The 19,175-nt window shown below is 39.5% G+C and overlaps 2 protein-coding genes across 8 annotated transcripts in view; one reads left to right on the forward strand and one right to left on the reverse strand.

The window, feature by feature from the left end:
- SORBS2 (sorbin and SH3 domain containing 2) overlaps positions 1-19,175 on the reverse strand; it is a 225,359-nt gene that overhangs the window by 102,021 nt on the left and 104,163 nt on the right. The window lies entirely within an intron of this gene.
- Positions 1-19,175, forward strand: part of TLR3 (toll like receptor 3) — a 430,042-nt gene that overhangs the window by 52,779 nt on the left and 358,088 nt on the right. The window lies entirely within an intron of this gene.

Consider the following 19,175-nt stretch of genomic DNA (forward strand, 5'->3'; position numbering starts at 1 on the left):
TAAGACACGGGAAATATAAAACCTATTTCTGTTTCAGTACCTGATGCTGTGGTTCTTCCCAATTTAGTATTTGCTGTGTAACAATTGAGGTTAATTCACTAGAAATGGTTGGTGGAATGTTGCCGGCTGCAGAAAAAGTTTTGAGATATTGTGCATTATTTTATGTCATGTGAGATGACCTAGTTCTTTCCCTGGCATATTCTTTCAGCCCATTTTTAGAGTTTCTTACTTCTCCATACACCAAGACCAAAGGGGAAGGACGTGCTGTCATAGGAAGCAATTCTTTTAAGAGCGAGAGCTCTGAAAGAGAGGTTTACCCCCAGCCAACCTGCCTTTGCTCCTGAGTTGGATGAACACAAACTTTTCCAGCCCCCAAATATTCGGTTTCCAGGTACGTCAGCACTCTCTCATCTGATCACTTAAAATACTTATTTAGACATTCTGGACAAGTGGGGATAGGCTGAAATGAAGCAGTCTGTCATGATCTGTCAAGAAAGACTTTTGATAAATACATTTTCCCTCAGTCTCTGCAAAGAGCACCAAATGAACTCCCTGTGTTTCTTGTCCCTGCCAGAGTTCTTGCCTTCTCCTCCTTTCTGACCATTTCTCCTGCCCTCATATGGTTGGCTGTGTTCATCAGCTATCATTGTCTTGCAATACGGCCATTGAAGTTCACCTCTTCCAGAAAGCCTGGTTTTGTCCATCACTACTGTGAAATTATAAGAACAAAATCAAAATGCAAACACCAGCTAAGTACAATGATATGTATCTTCTCTCCCAGGACCTGGAGGGGCGGGGAGAAGATGGTGAAATATATAGCCTGGAAAAAACACACTTAAATCATAGGAGACTTAATTATGAACCAAGAGGAAAAATATTTCCTTTTGTTGAGAGAGAGAGAGAGAGAGAGAGAATGAGAGCACCAGCCTGGGAGAGGGGCAGAGGGAAAGAGAGAGAGATATTTAACCAGACTCCACACTCAGTGCCGATCCTGACGCCAGGCTGGATCCCACGACCCTGGGATCATGACCTGAGCCTAAATCAAGAGTCAGAGGCTCAACTGACTGAGCCACCCAGGCAGCCCCAACAAGGATTTCTTTTTTAATGATTAGCTTAACTTCCGAATACCTTGGTACTTGGTAAATACTAAAGCAGCAAACACACAGAATGGATAAAACCACAGTAATGATATTCCACCCCACCTCATTTTTTAGAACTACAAACTGAAAACAATACAGATGATAATATCCTAGTTGTGTAGTTTTTGTGTCACCTGATCGTGTTGGGTGTCCTATTCTTGCCTGGAGCTGCCGTGTCCAATACTGAGTGACTAAATATTACGGTGAATTTTACAGTGAAATTTCACAGGCCAAGTGATTTTAAAAAGTGAGCGAGGGAAACTTCACTCTGATGGATTTTCTCTCTTCGTTTTCCGTGCACACAAACGCGAGGAACGTGCTCCCCCTCCCCGTCCCCCCCTTCAAATGTGGCCCTTTGCGAAGAGCTCTACTCGGTAGCCTCAACATGGCCCGTATTGAAGAGACGCCAGAGAAGTCAGGGAAGAAGGCAGTGGTCAGTGCAGGAGCCTTGAGAAAGCTCCATCAAACATATTTATTTTAATCTCTCGGTAGCAAAACTCTTAGTATGTTAACCTTAAATGGATAAAATAAATGGAAAAGAAAAGCCTCAGGGGATGTCTGTGACCAAGTCAGAGGCAACTGCTAAAACAAGAAGGGATAAACAGTCTCCAGAAGATGAGGACTGTAAAGGACAGACATTTCCCAAATTGTACTTTATCACTCCTTTTCAGAACACTTTATGTTGAAACCTGTCCTAAGTTTTTATTTATTTATTCATTTATTTTTTAACATTTATTTAGTTTTGAGAGGCAGAGAGAGGCAGAGCATGAGCAGGGGAGGGGCAGAGAGAGAAGGAGACACAGAATCGGAAACAGGCTCCAGGCTCTGAGCGGTCAGCACAGAGCCCGATGCGGGGCTCGAACCCACAAACCGTGAGATCGTGACGTGAGCTGAAGCTGGACATTTAACCAACTGAGCCACTCAGGCGCCCCTGTCCTAGTTTTTGAGTTGAATGACAAAGATTAGTGTTTGCCTTGGAACACTACTGATCGGGAAAGAAAACAAACACAAGGAAGGTTCACTCTCAGAATACAAAAGCTGCCAATACAAATTAATAATGGTTTCACTCTAAGCTAGGGAACTAATTGCCAACGTTTGTTGTTTGAATTCAAATGCAGATGTTTACAAAATATCTGCCACTCAAAAAGTAAAATAGGATGAGCAGGAACAAAGAAAGGCGCCACAAATCCTTGAGATTTTCATCTTTAAAGTGATGTATCCTGTTGCTTATAAATGTAATTTCGTGAGGTTTTTAAGCTTCTCATTGTTTCAGATGTCAAAATGTAAAATGACTAACTTCCTGATCAGGCAAGACATTTTCCACGTTGTGAAAAGAAGAGCCACGGGTGATTGAGCTTTCCAGAAGAACCTGAAACCGAAAGGCTTCTTGGGTGACTAATAAAAATGCATGATTCAATTTCCATGATTTGTACTAAACCCATTAACAAGTCCACAACTGAGAACCCTCTTTAGACAATTTAAGCTAAAGCAAATCTAATCTCTTCTGTTCTTTCCTGGAAAAGTGTGTTTGATTGTATTTACAGAACAAGCATAGATTATTCTGGAAAGCATCAAATTCCTAGAGCGTTTGCATGCTACGAGGAGAGACAGTATTTCAAGTATTCTCCTAAATTGGAATTGAACCAGGGCCAAGAGAGTGAAAACTGATGATAAAATGCAGACCACCTTGAACCTCAGCAAATAACCCACAGAGCAAAGAACTCTGTGCATTAGTGTCAAAATGATTTTCAACAGGTGGTGGGGAGCTGTATTTACTTAAGTTCAGTTCTTGCCAAAGTTTTATGTAAAAAACAACTTTATATGTATACTAAGTTGTATATAGCAACCTATTTGTTTTGGAGTGGGTCACGGCAGCCTTCTTTCCCAATATGCATCTGGCAATAGATTGGGTTTGTTGTTCATGCTTGGGAAAAACGTGACTCGATGAGGGAGTGTGGAGCAAGCTGAGGGCAAAATACAGGCTCCCCTCCCCCCCGCCCCAGGTGAAATATGTGTGATATTCCTCAGATACTCCTGGCTACCCAAAAACAAAGGAAAGGGGTTTAAGTGTTTGCCATGGTAGTGTAGGGAAGTAAGGCAAATGAAATATTAAATTCCCTTACATGCCTGCAGCCCATTGACACGTCCTTGAAACTGGCAGAGTGACCTCCCTCTAGAAGCTCAGCTGCCTCAAGGATGACCCTTTGCCGGGGGCAAAAGAGAACCTTAGCTTAACATTATTCTAACCTCCAGGATCCTGTTAGTCTACTTCCTTTATCTCAACTGCCCCAACATATAGGCTGGCAATCATACTCCAAGTTTATGGCCCCGGGATCTAAAGGGTCTCGTGACTGAGGTTGTATTAAACGGTAATAAATGGCATTTCCTTAGCAACAGCTAGTCCCTCAAGGTCCTGGAAACCGTGCTTCCAGAATACCTTAGAGACTGACTCTATCCCTGACCCCCTCCCAACCTAAGAGCATATAATGAGTTACTCCACACAAGCCCAGAGCAACTCTTCCTGCCCACAGGGTCCTGTCCCTGTGCTTTAATAAAATCACCTTTTTGCACCAAATATGTCCCCAAGAATTCTTTCTTGGCCTTTGGCTCTAGACCCCATTGACTGCACCCCCCCCAAACCTTCATCAATGACCTTGTGTCTGTAATCTTTTAATTCTGCTTGAGTTTCTTTTGATGATCTAACGTCCACCTTTTTTCTTATGGATCAGAGCAATCTTTATTCCCAACAGGCATATAACAGTAGATTGGCTAATTTAACTTTTGAATGGGGGTCCTAAGAAGATGTTTGATTGTTCAGGCTAAGACACCAACATGACTTTGTGCTCATAATCTTGTAATTCTCCTTGAATTCGCTTGTTTATCAGGTATCCTATTCTGAAAGAAGCAGAGGCAAAATCCTTTCCTCAAGTTTGGCCAAGAATTCTGTGTAAGTCATTTTATTTTTGTAGACCCAAATTCAAGCACCAAGAACATCTATAAAACTATAGGACTAAATTTTAGTTCAGCTAATGTGAGAAGTTGCCCAAAATATTTTCCATAGAATAATTTTAATCCAATAATCGCTAGGTTATTTTGAAATTGACCTATTTACAATTCAGATGTTACTTAGAAGAAAGGACGCACAGTCTAAGTGGTAGGAAAACATTGAGGGATGTTAGATTCTTTAGAGACATAGTTTAAACACTAGAATACAAATGATGCATGCTGAGGTTATGCACCAGATTTTGACCAGAATTAACTTTGGAATGGATCATGTGTACCATTCTCTTTGGATAAACTATTGAGTGGCCAATGCGTGTCTGGCTCTGTGTCTTTCTTTCCCTGGCAGTGGTAGGATTAGAAGTATTTTTTTTTAAAGTTTTTAATTAATTAATAAATTTATTTTTGAGAGAGTGAGAGAAAGTGCAAGCATGAAAGGGGCAGAGAGAGGGAGAGACAGATTCCTGAGCAGGATCCTCACTGTCCGCGCGAAGCCTGATGCAAGGCTCCAACTCACCAACCTTGAGATCATGACCCAACCCCGGATCAAAAGTGGGATGCTTAACTGACTGAGCCACCCAGGTACCCTCCCCCCCTTTTTTAAAAGGGATTACAAGTATTATTGTTATTATTATTTTTAATGCTTATTTATTTTTGAGAGAGAGAGAGACAGAGACAGAGAGACAGAGCACGAGCAGGGGAGGGGCAGAGAGAGAGGGAGACACAGAATTCGAAGCAGGCTCCAGGCTCTGAGCTGGCAGCACAGAGCCCAGTGCAGGGCTGGAACTCATGAACCACGAGATCATGACCTAAGCGGAAGTCGGACGCTCAACCGACTGAGCCACCCAGGCACCCCAGGATTAGAAGTATCCTTAAGTGCCAAATGATTTTATTTTTCAATTGCAATCAAATGACTTCATGTAGGTTGATTACAATTTATCTTTTCTGTCAATGTGCTGTTTTGAAAGTTTCACAGGAAATACCCCAAGTAGATTATTTTATCCTTTACAGTCTCTGCATTTAGAAAGATAAGAATCCACCTCAAGCCCTTTTCTGAATGGGTTCCCTGAATTGACAGCTGGTATATGACACTGACTCAGAGGCTCCTCGGACATCACAGTTGATAGTAAGGTCATGGTTGTCCATGTTCAGCCTTCAATAACTAAAAATTCCTCCCAACGTTCCCCAGCTAATGGTGCCTGAAGATGAGTCCTTATTATTCAAGAGCCAAATCATCCACAGCATTTATATGCGAACGCTGGGGTAAGAACACATTCAACATCATTTCTAGGAATAAGGAGAGATCATTACCATGAATAGTGAAGAACAAAGAACATGAGGTCATTGATGATTTTTATAAGAATATACAATATATTTTTAACAAAATTTAACCAAAACATTCTTTTATATCAAATATCCTGATACCTGGAAAAATTTCCTGAGGAGGAATAGCATGTTTAAAATGGAAATTAGCAATCTTTCTTTTGAGACTTTACAAAGCAAGCTAGTCAAAATTGGTAACAGATTTTTCCTGAAGACTATACTGGTTAGAAGTCAATCACTTGGTAAATAATTCTCTTTCTGGAGCTTTCCAAAGCCTCAAAGTCTGTAAATCACTCTCTTCTTTAATTATAAAAGAATGCTGACTTCTTTTCACCTTACATGGTCATGTGATTTTATTTATTTATAAATATTTAATTTAAATATATTCCTCTAGTGTCCTACCTTCATTGGCTCTTTAACTTTTATATTGAGGATGCTTATAGGTTACATCTAAATACTTAAAAATGAATGCCTTTTTTCTCTAAAACAAAGTCATTTGTTCAAAAGTACTAGAAAAATTCCACTGGTTTCTATTATGTAAATCTAAAGCCAAATGGGTTCCCAATTAAAAAAAAGCAGATTTCTAATGGGGATCTGATGAGTCAGGCACATTATCAAAGAGACAAGTGAGGAATTAATAGAATATAGGAACACATGTTACAGGTGAACTGAGTAGTGTTGGAAGGATAGGTTACGGAGTCAGGCAGACCTAGATGCAAAATCCAATTCTACCTATTTCCAGTCATCTAAACAATTTATACTAATGTCGTGATCTTCTTATACAATAGCAACAGCAGCAGGATCAAACCTATCCCCGTCCCCTCTGCAGTAAACCATCCCCAAATTGGCATCATTCTCGTTCCCCGATATTTCAGGTACTTTGAGGCATACCTTTTATCTTGGACTGAGTCTTGACAAAATGATCTAGACTTCCCTGAAAGTATAGAGGACATTATTTTATTGCTTTAAATTGAAGTCAGATGGGGTGCCTGGTGGCTCGGTTGGTTAAGCATCCAACTCTTCATTTTGGCTCAAGCCACGATCTCAGGGTTCGTGAGATTGAACCCCGAGTTGGGCCTCAATGCTGTCAGCGTGGAGCCTGATTGGCATTCTCTCTCTCTCTCTCTCTCTCTCTCTCTCTGTCTGCCCCTCCCCTGCTCACCCTCATTCATGTGCATGCATGCATGCATGCACTCTCTCTCTCTCTCTCTCTCTCTCAAATAAACATTAAATCATGAGTACCTATGGTTTATTATTAACTACAGAAATAGTTAAATCAAACACTTGTTTCCTAGCCCAGCTAAGTTATTGCTCGTGAACCTAAGGGAAAGTGACACTTAAAGGTTGTAACAATTAGCTTTTTATAAATCCTTTTTCCATTACCTTTGACAGCTTATAGCCCAAGGGTGACAGTGAGAGGAAAGAGATGTCCATAACATGTCACACAAAAAATTGTGTGACAAATTACAGTGATAACATCCTGATGACAGCCATTTCTGTTTACTTCCATGAGTGAAAGTATCTCCCCTTCATTCCACCATTATACAGACTACCATAAATTTTTATTTTCAGCAGCAAGTCTTTGATCTTTTAAAAGAATCATTTGTTTCTTTTCTAATTTGGAAGAAGGAAAACTGTCTGTATTTGTGGATAACATATTATATATAGAAAACCCTAAAAATTCCACCAAATTCCACCAAATATTAGAACTAATAAACAAATTCAGTAAGGTTTCAGGATTCAAAACCAATATGGAAAACCAGTGTATTTCCATACACTAATAATGAAATATCAGAAAGAAAAATTAAGAAAACAATCACATTTATAATTGCATTAAAAGAAAAACTACGTAGGAATAAATGTAACGAAGGAAGTGAAAAATCTGTGCACTGAAAACTATAAGACATCGATTAAAGAAATGGAAGAACACACAAGTAAATGGAAAGATACACTATACTCCAGATTGGAAAGAATTAATATTGTTAAAATGTCCGTGCTACCTAAGACAATCTACAGGTTCTATGTAATCTTTATCAGAATTCCAATCACATTTTTCACAGAAATGGAACAAAAAAATCCCAAAATTTGTGTGGAACCCCAAAAGACCCCAAAACAATCTTGAGAAAGAAGAAACAAAGTGGGTGTCATCGTACTTCCTGATTTCCAGCCGTAATCAAACCGGTATGGTATTAGCATAAAAAAAGACACATAGATCAATGAAACAGAATAGAGAAGTTAGGAATAAACCCATTTATATGTGGTTAATTAATTTGACAAAGGAGCCAAGAAACTCAATGGGGAAAGGATAATGTCTTCAATAAATGGTTTGAGAAAACTGGAAAGCTAAGTGCAAAGGAATGAAACTAGACCCCTCTCTCACACCATACACAAAAATTAACTCAAAATTGATTAAAGACTTGAAGGTAAGACCCGAAACCATAACAATCCTAGAAGAAAATAGGGTGTAAGCTACTTGACATTGGACTTGGTGATGAGTTTTTGGATTTGACAATAAAAACAAGGCAATAAAAGCAAAAATAAACAAGTGGAAGTACATCAAACTAAAAACTTCTGCACAATGGGGTGCCCGGCTGGCTCAGTTGGAAGAGCATGAAACTTTTGATCTTGGGTTGTGAATGTGAACCCCATGTTGGGTGTAGAGATTACTTAAAAAATAAATAAACGTTTTACAAAAGTAAAAATAAGAACTTCTACGCGGCAAAGGAAACCAACAAAAGGAAAAGGCAGCCTATAGAATGGGAGAAAATATTTGAAAATTATGTGCCTGATAGGGGATTAATATCCGAAATATGTAAAGAACTCATACAACTCAACTGCAAAACAAACAGAGCCCCCCAAACCAAACAAAAACAACAACAACATTTGATTAAAAAGTGAGCAGAGGAAATGAATAGACATTTTCCCAAAGAAGACAAACACATGGCCAACAAGTACACGTAAAAGTTCTCAATATCACTAATCATCGGGAAAATGTAGTTCAAAACCAAGACCTAACTCCTCCTGCTTGTTAGAGTGACTGTCATCGGGAAGACAAGAGCTATCAAGTACTGGTGAGGAAGCTGAGAAAAGCGTACCCTCGGGCACTGTTGGTGGGAATGAACTGGTGCAACCACTATGGAAAACAGTATGAAGCTTCCTCAAAAAATTAAAAATAGGCCTACCATAAGATCCAGCAATCCCTCTTGGGGTATATATCCAAAGAAAATGAAAATAGGGGGGCGCCTGGGTGGCGCAGTCGGTTAAGCGTCCGACTTCAGCCAGGTCACGATCTCGCGGTCCGGGAGTTCGAGCCCCGCGTCAGGCTCTGGGCTGATGGCTCAGAGCCTGGAGCCTGTTTCCGGTTCTGTGTTTCCCTCTCTCTCTGCCCCTCCCCCGTTCATGCTCTGTCTCTCTCTGTCCCAAAAATAAATAAACGTTGAAAAAAAAAAATTAAAAAAAAAAAAAAGAAAATGAAAATAGGATATTGGAGAGGTATCTGCACTCCCATATCTATTTCAGTGTTATTCACAACAGCCAAGATATGGAAACAGCCTAAGCATCCATCAACTGATGAATGGATAAAGAAGATGTGATATGTATACACACATGCGCGCGCGCGCGCGCACACACACACACACACACACACACACACACAATGGAATATTACTGAGCCATGAGAAAGAAGAAAATCCTGCCACTTGAGGCAACATGGATGGCTCTGAGGGCATTACGCTAAGTGAAATAAGACAGAGAAAGACAAGTGTTGCATGGTATAATTTATATGTGGAACCTATAAAAAAAAAATTGAACTCATAGAAACAGAGAGTGTAAAATAGTTTCCAGGGGCTGGAGGATGGGGAAGATAAGAAGTTGGTAAAAGTTATAAGACGGATAGGATCTGAGGATATTATGTAAAACACGGTGTCTCTAATTGATAACACTGTATTGTATACTTAAAATTTGCTAAGACAGTAGAGCCTAAATGTTCTCACCAAAAATAAAAGGGTGTGTGTGTGTGTGTGTGTGTGTGTGTGTGTGTACATATGTGAGGTGATGGATATGTTAACTAGATGGCAGGAATCCCTTCACAATGTATAAATATATCAAATTACCATGATTGTACACTTTAAGCATCTTAGAATTTTATATGTCAATTATACATACCTCCAATAAAGTTGAAATGAAAAAAAAAGCTAATAAACACTTTTGTGCCATGTAAAAGAAATAAAGTAATAAAAGAACTGTTGAAAAAAATTATGAGCTTCGCTAAATAAGTTTCCCCCTACTTTCAATTTTCAGAACTTCCATCTTAATTTTTATACATTGATATCACAAAATGATCTGATATAAAGAAAACTCTAATCTAGTTTTGCATGTTTCATACTTAGAATTTAATGGATGTGAACATTAAATGCTGTGGTAGGAGAAGAGAAGTATCATTTTATGTGTGTTTTATTTTTTAAATCCCAGCTTTGGAAAAGGATCTTAGATCAGTCTACTCATTTTTGAGATTAGACATTTTATTTTTTTTATTTTTATTTTTTTTAATGTTTATTTATTTTTGAGACAGAGAGAGACAGAGCACGAGTGGGGGAGGGGCAGAAAGAGAGGGAGACACAGAATCGGAAGCAGGCTCCAGGCTCTGAGCCATCAGCCCAGAGCCCGACGCGGGGCTCGAACTCACTGACCGTGAGATCGTGACCTGAGCTGAAGTCGGACGCTCAATCGACTGAGCCACCCAGGCGCCCCCCTTTTTTTTTTTTAATGTTTATTTATTTTTGAGACAGAGCACGAATGGGGGAGGGGCAGAGAGAGAGGGAGACACAGGAGATTAGACATTTTAGGTAAGGAAAAATGACTGCTCCAAGGTCAAATACCCTCAAAAGTACTCAGATGTGGCTTCGCTCCCCTGACTATAAGCAAAGACCATGCATCTCCCTTTAAGGTGTCTTGAAATGTCAGCTGAAATCAAGATAATTCCCCTGGATACATTACAATGAATTAAAACGCATAACGTTAAACATAGTGCTTAAGTGCCCAATCATATGTGGCAGGGTTTAAAGGAAAGAATGAAATATCAGAAGGCTAAACTGGTTGATGAATAAAAAAGGGCTTTTGACAGAAGGCTATCTACTTATTTTTCTAATACTAATATGCAAATAGTGGCTGTTTATGACAAGGATTCCTTCTGCCCAACTCCCGTAGTCGAAATGGAAACCTTTGTTTAGCTAAAGCCCAGACCAATAGCTATAGATGGCTGTATTTTCAGAAAACCTCGCAATCTGAAGTTAGTAATTATGTTTATTCGAATGTATTTCCATGGTAATGTTATTTTATGAAGTGACTACCGTTAAATAATCCTGCTTATTGTTAATTGACTGTGAAGGAAAGTTACGTGTTTCTTCTGATCGAACACACTGGCTTCCGGAAACACCGGAAATAATGCTTCTATAACTTAGCGATGTCAAAGTACACTTCAACTGTATTATTGAGAGTACACTGCCAGTATTATTATAAACCTGTGTTTGTATGAGTCTCAGATATCAAATGGTGAAACTCTATTTGCTATGTGAAATTTGGGGAAAAAATCTTGGGGGGTGGTGGCAGAAATTTGCTTCAATTATTTTTTTTTAATGTTTATTTTTGAGAGAGACAGAGTGTGAGCGGGGAAGGGGCAGAGAGAGAGGAAGGCATAGAATCCGAAGCAGGCTCCAGGCTCCGAGCTGTCAGCACAGAGCCCGACGCGGGGCTCGACACCGTGGACAGGGAGATGACCACCTGAGAGGAAGTCAGAGGCTTAACCAACTGAGCCACCCAGGTGCCCCTTCAATTTGTTCTTTAAAAACCCATGGAAGATAATAATGGGCCAATGGAGAAAATGCGGGAAAGCTTGCGTTTATTAAAATTCGACATTTCTGGAATTTTTTTCAACAGTGGAGAGTTTGTGACATTATTCATTTGGATCTAGTGAAAATAGGTAATAACGATAGTTATCTTTTATTGTGAAGATTATTTACTTTTGATAAATAAGTGTATAATCATCATCATCATCATCATCATCATTTTCATATTGCTATTCATTGGTGCACAAGAATGGCTTGCTAGATTTTGGCAAGAAATTTGGCAAACTTCTTCATGACATCTCTGTGGTCCTGCAGTTTGGCTAAACCACGTCACTTTATCTGAAGTAAGTCTAGGGGCTTTACCAGACTATGAACTAAGAGCAACATAGTTGTTGGAAAATATAATTAAATTGACATATTAGGGAATAGTGGTTATTGTATAAATCAAGAAGGATGTGTTCCACTTTTACAGCTGTGTTAGGGCCTCGTTACCCCGATTTAAAAATGCCCTCTTCTTGTGTTTGTCCATGAACTAGCCTGTCATGGATGTGAACGTGTAAGCAGACTTTGGAGGCTCTCACTGACTGCTGAAGGGAGGCTAGATGAGGCCACTGAGTGATTTGGTAGAAACAACATAATGAGCTACCAGGTGAGTGTTAGCAGCAGTAAGAAAAATTATTGGCATATCCATTGTTTTCGTCGTTGTTGCCATTTTTGTTTCTTTCATCTCAGGGAAATCATCTCAGTGGCTTTCAGGGTTAATGCTCTCAAATAATCCACATTTATGCTTTGCATTGACGGGCAGACAGATGCCTAACAGTTCCAACTAGAAGTTTTGGTATTCCCTTAAGATGTACCTGAATTTAAGAAACATGATATCCAAACTGCTGGGTTTTTAACAATCTGGTTTATAACTCCCATTGGAAAGAAAGTAAATGAGCCCATGCTAAAACTAAAAGCTTTACGATTTCTGAATTATACGGCAAAACAGGGGTTGGTATCTATTGCCCTTTTGTTCAGCAAAATGCCCACCCAAATGACGTCACTTCTAGTTCTTACCCAACTCCCATGTCCCCAGCATTCTTCCTTTTTTATACCTAATATAGTCCTTCATACCCTGCCACTATTTAAAGCTAAAACTTGCACTCAATCTACCTAAAATAGGCAAAGAAAACAAAATACAAATTTATACTTAAATTATACATTGGAGAATGCTGAAACTTATTTGAACTAAGATTTTGTCATTTTATAATATCCTTACTTACTTGACATGGTGGCTAAATCCCAAAATGGTTGGAATGTTCTTTAAGATGTTTGTTGGGTATATTTCAACATATGTGGTTAAACCTTATTCGATCTACTCTTTATCAGTCTTCTGTCCACCCCCCCACCCCCCCAGCCCCTTTATCTATGGAAACAAGTGCTCCACTTTTTTCCATCTGCCCTGGATCTCCACTGCTCTTTGAAAAGCAGAAAAGATTTCATCTTGAGTTCCCAACGGCATGAGGACATAAGCTGTTGCAGGGCAGGCTGGTTTCACCCCGAGGTGAAGCAATGGCACGGAATCTTGAATGTAAAGACCCAGGCTGGGCTTTCTGTTCACACGGACTGCACTGTTCTACTTCAGATCCACAGGTGGAGGCTGTGTCTGTGTGGACATCCCCATACAAAAATCTGATACTCACTGACTTCAGTATCATTTCTTCTTTTTTAATGGGGAGCAAAAGCACTGCCTCATTTCTGTTGCAGCGTTTGGTAATGGAAATCTAGAAACTGAGTTGTGACCTTGTGCCATGATACCGATTCATCAAATGTATTTGAGGAGAGGGATCACTTTTCTATAGTACATAGAAAATTTCTAATGTGAACTCATTATTGTTTGGATGTTGGCTGAGTTCCTGTGTCGGAGTTAAGGATAAGAAAATGTAGGTCATCATATTGCAATATATAAATCTATAAATCTATTATACACCTTAAACTTATACAATGTTGTAAGTCAGTTATATGTCGATTTTTAAAAAAAATGGCTCCTATGGGGAGGGAACAAAAACAATAGATAGGCTCAAAGTTAGTAACTTTCTTGTAGGAGTGGCAACTTCAGAAATATACATATACACTCATCAACAGCTGGTAAGCGGCAGAATCAGGATTCAACAACCCAGATTTTAGGGAACTTTCAGGTACTTGCTTTTAACATTCCATTATATTCTAAAGTGAGTATCAATATTAAGTCTTATGTGTGAATGTGTGCTTGGGCAAACCACCACACTCCTTTGGGCCTGAGCTTTTTTGTTTATAAAACGAAAGACTTGTTTTAAAATTCGAAAGCATATAAGGTCCTTTTATGGTCTGAAATTTTCCTAAATCCAAGAAGCGTATATTTGGTTGACAAATATTTATTGAGCTTTCACATACAAACCAATATTCTTATCAACAAGATTATATATGATACTAAGCAGAATCTAACTGGAAGTCAATATATTTAAAAACTTTTTTTTAATGTTTATTTTTTGAGAGAGACAGAGTATGAGTGGGGGAGGGGCAGAGAGAGAAGGAGACACAGAATCTGAAGCAGGCTCCAGGCTCTGAGCTGTCAGCATAGAGCCAGATGTGGGGCTCGAACCCACGGACCATGAGATCATGACCTGAGCAGAAGTCAGCCGCTCAACCGACTAAGCCACCCCGACGCCCCAGAGGTCAATATTTTAATGACTCATTTATATATTAAAATTCAGAAGGAGACTTTTAAAGAACCGTATTTCTTTTTTCTTTTTATTTATTTATTTTGAGAGAAAGAGAGAGAGAGAGAGAGAGTGAGTACATGAGCAGGGGAGGACAGAGAGTGAGAGAGAGAGAGAATCCCAAGGAGGCTCTGCACTGTCAGTGCAGAGCCTGATGTGGGACTCAGACTTACGAACTGTGAGATCATGACCTGAGTGGAAATCAGAGTCAGGTGCTCAACCGAATGAGCCACCCAGGTGTCCCAAAGATCTGTGTTTCTAATAGCATCAGAATGAGATGGACACGTATTAATCCAAGTCAAAACCATTATCCAAATCTGTCTCCCTCTTAGCTACCTAGGTTACTTAACTCCAGAAACAAGATCTATGGGATTCCCTCTCTATAACATTATCGTCTTCCCTATTAACTCAAAAACCCTTCAACTGAGATGATCAATTTTAGGATTTCATCTTGCCTAAAATCACATCCATTTTATAAACCGATACCAAAACGATTTGCCTAAAAGTAAACTTCAGTCAATAAATTATCATCACCTTTGTAAAGTCTTTTCTCATCATGGGTGGTGTGGTGTTGGTAGAGACATTGGGGGGGGTGGCAAGATTCATTGATCATTTTGTTTTCTATTAGCGTTTGTGGGCGAGAAATCCTTCAAAGCAGAGAAGTGGTGAATGCAGGTTCGCATTCCAAATGTTAACATTCTTTTGCATGTCTCGTATTTCAAAGAGTTGTCTATTGACCTTTGAAGAGACAAAAGGCTGAGAGATCTTAAGCACGTTGTGTTCCAAACCAATAATTTCATTACATTTTCCTTCTGGCTCAATCAGTCACATCATCACTTGCTAAATTGCCATAGCATGGAAGGTACTGTGACATTTGAAGTTACTTTTCACGTGGATGATTACTGCTCCAGGCTTTGCTTACTGTTGAAAAAGTTAGGTATCAGGCCCACAAACAAATTGCCAAAGTCTTATGAGCCACAAAAATTTTGGTCAGCCTGCTCCCCTTTTCAGAAGTTTTGGAATTAGAATGTTTACCTGTTATGATTTAATATGCTTGGCTATTTGTAAAACTATGTGATGAATGTATCATTAATTTGGAGTGATTGAGAAAGACCATCTGAATTAGGGAGAAGGGTGAATTGTGGAATGGTTGTGAAGAAACTATTTATTTTCCTTTAAAAATATAGGTTAACTCTAGGTCCAGGAAATAATGTCCAGACTGGGTCGTTTAGGGTCCTATTTTAATGAATGCATAAGAATGATTTGTACACACAATGTCAATTCACATGTAGTAAGTGTTTCAAAAAAGTTTCAAAAAAGCCTAAGGATTTATGCTCGCATTTTGTTTAAGATCCTAGCTTTTAGGGGCACTTGGGTGGCTCCGTTGATCAAGCGTCTGACTTTTGGTTTTGGCTCAGGTGGTGATCTCATGGTTTGTGAGTTCGAGCCCTGCATCAGGCTCTGCACTGACAGTGTGGAGTCTGCTTGGGATTCTCTATCTCTCCCTCTCTCTCTGCCCCTCCTGTACTCTCTCTCAAAATAAATACACTTTGAAAAAAGAACCTAGCTTTAATATCACAAAAGGTAAATGACAGCCTAGACCCTCATCCAATTATCACAATTTCCAAATTGTACGTTTAAGATACAGTTCAAATATACTTTATATTTATTCCCCACTTCATACTGGGTTCACGATATTCTCCCCTCTCCAAACCTCATCCCATTTTCCATCATTCCCTATCTCAAGCAATGGCACTAACTATTCTTTATTTAATTCGTTAATCCATTAATCAAAAAATTGGAAGCCAGTCACTGTATAACTAGAACTTAGTGTTTACTCGTGTCATTTCTTTCTCCCTTAACTCTCTGTGTTTTGAGAAGTAAAACAAGAGACATTCAGCTCTAGAAAGGACAAAATACGTCTAAGCCCCTTGGTTCGTTTGGCCAAGAGATTTACGTGTGAGATGATAAGCATTTTTAGTTTTTTGGATTTTATACAGGCCAAATCCAGGCTAAGCACAGTGACAGTTTAATACCCAGAGTAGAGGAGATGGGAGCACATGACCAGCTAATGGTGATATAGAGACTAATATTATGGCTTCATGTCCCCATGGCAGCAGTGAACCCGAAATGGATGATCTTCCAGTAGTAAATATGTAGGGGCAGATAAAAGTGGGAGAAAGAGTAACACACACACACACACACACACACACACACACACACACACAGTCTGTTTTCCCTGCCCAATTCTCACAGGCCACTTGTTTCCAGATACTTTGATCCTCTTGGTTCAGTGTATGACTACTTCAAAGACGGCAAATGTTTAAGCTTCAAAGAAATAACCATATCACTTTTGGTCAGATTTCTTACCTAGCGAGACAAAGACTATTCTTGTCTGAGCAAAAACTCTTTAGGAACACATGCAATGAGATGAATAACTGTAATACAGGACATATTCATTACTCAGGTACTTAAAGTTTAGTATTGCATATTCCATAAGCAGACACTAATCGTGGGGGCTTTTCTTAGCTTCTTCTCTGCCATCCCTTCCACCCCTAATGATATCTGGGCGGTAGAATTTGCTCGGTAAATATACATACAATGAAGGTATCCTCACTTGTGGCCATGAAGGAATGATTGCCATTATAAAGCAGTTTGTCAGGGAGAGAGACCGTGCAAAGAAGCTTGACAATTGCCCTCAATTGCCCATTACAGTCCCTGCCTTCATTTTTACTAGATTATCTATGACCTTTCTAAGTTTTTCTTATCTGCATGTAATGGTGCCTCTTCTGGAATATGTCACTTCACGACTCTTTGAATGATTTAGAGGTATCAGGCTAACAAATCCACACTCATTCCTGAAAATCACTGGCAAATGTCGAGGTCGGTGGAGCCCGTTTTGGTGGCTGGCAGGATGGTTTTGTTTGAAATGTGAAATGTATTTAAGAAGGTTTTTGGAATCCCGGAGTATCGATACTAGTAATGAATGTGCTATGCTTGCCACACTGATTTAACCAATACCAAATCACCAGTTTATATCATGCATTTTAAACAAACGTGTCTTCACTGTCTGCACCCTAAACAGTCACATGACCTGTCATTTTGTTTTTCCAAGAGAAGAAGACTAATAACATTATTTATTTTAGAAAAATCCTCAGAACATATGGTGTTTATATCTATCTTACTACTGCTTTTCCCAGCCAAAATGGATCAACACATACGAACAATCCCTCACCTGTGTTATCTTTTAATTATTTGTAATATAACATCCCTGGGATTGATTCTAACAATGGACAATGATTGTCGTTACTTTGGGGGGGGCGTGTCTCAAGGATACATAACTGGATAAACTGTGATTCTTGGTTCATGACAAAGCCTTATCATAGGTCCATGTGTCTCTTCTCTCTCTTCCTCCCTTCCCCCTGAATACCTACACACCTGCCGTCTAAAGCAAGAGATAGACTTGGATAGGAACCTGCATCTGACCAGATGGTCTGGGCCACTGTTTCCTCTTTCATTTCCCCATACCTCAAGTAGCGGTCATTCTGAATTCCATGTGGGTCATTCTCTTGCTTTCCTTTTTATGAGTTTCCTTGAACGTATGCGTCCTCTCTTTATTTTAGTTGTTTTTATCTTTATAATGATGTCATCATGCTGGATATAATTGTATTGCTAAAATTCATCTTTATTGTTGCCTGTTCCTATAGTGTGCTCATTGTGCCTCCTGTATAATATTCTATTGTGTGAATATACCAGTTTGCATATTGACTTTCTTGTTCAGGACATTTGGGTTGCTGCTAGATTTTGCTGTTTTGCTATTCTGAATAGTGCTGCTATGAATATTTATGTACATGTTTCTTATTGCTTTGCTTATTAATTGCTTGCCAGAGAACTTACATGGTAATAATAGCTTTTAAGTGCTTTCTGTGTGCCAGGAACTATTCTAAGTGTATTTACATATATATTAATTCACTTGAGGCTCACAACAGCCAGATGAGGAAAATACTGTTGTTATTTTACTGATTTAAAAAAAAAATGAAAACTCAGAGAAGTTAAGAAACTTGCACAAGATCACACAGCAATTAAGTAGCAGAGTCAAGCTTGGGAATCCAGGCGGTTTGGCTTCAGAATGTATGTTCTTTTTTTTTTTTTTTTTTAATTTTTTTTTTTCAACGTTTATTTATTTTTTTGGGACAGAGAGAGACAGAGCATGAACGGGGGAGGGGCAGAGAGAGAGGGAGACACAGAATCGGAAGCAGGCTCCAGGCTCTGAGCCGTCAGCCCAGAGCCTGATGCGGGGCTCGAACTCACCGACCGCGAGATCGTGACCTGGCTGAAGTCGGGCGCTTAACCGACTGCGCCCCCCAGGCGCCCCCCAGAATTTATGTTCTTTTTTTTTTTTTTTTATTTTTTTTTAAATTTTTTTTTTTTTTCAACGTTTATTTATTTTTGGGACAGAGAGAGACAGAGCATGAACGGGGGAGGGGCAGAGAGAGAGGGAGACACAGAATCGGAAACAGGCTCCAGGCTCCGAGCCATCAGCCCAGAGCCCGACGCGGGGCTCGAACTCACGGACCGCGAGATCGTGACCTGGCTGAAGTCGGACGCTTAACCGACTGCGCCACCCAGGCGCCCCCAGAATTTATGTTCTTAAACACTGCACTAGAATGTCTTTCTTAGATCTAAGAATCTGAAGGATTACAGCAGTTTATAAATATGTAACTTAGGTATTGACCAAAATTTCAGTCCAGGACCACTATAATTTGGATCCATCAATGTGTAGCATAACCTGTAATGAGCAATACTGAAAATTCTCGTGCATATTATAACTACCCTAAAACATAGTGCGTATAAACTTCCTTGTATATTTTTTTTTATCATAGGCATAAGCTTCTTTGTGAAACTGTTTCAAGGAGAGGATCACTGTGCTGTTTTTGTTTTTGTTTCTGTTTTTTTAAGTAATCTCTACACCCAACACGGGGGCTTGAACTCACTACCCCAAGATGAAAAGCTGCACATTCTCGAGCCAGCCAAGTGCCCCTAGGATATTCGATGCTGCAGATACACCTCCACACCAGTGGTGGCACTTCTCTGAGGCATTTCCTGCAGACATCCCCGAGCGCATCATT

Source organism: Prionailurus viverrinus, chromosome B1, assembly GCF_022837055.1.
Source record: "Prionailurus viverrinus isolate Anna chromosome B1, UM_Priviv_1.0, whole genome shotgun sequence".
In the NCBI taxonomy this organism is placed as follows: Eukaryota; Metazoa; Chordata; class Mammalia; order Carnivora; family Felidae; genus Prionailurus; species Prionailurus viverrinus.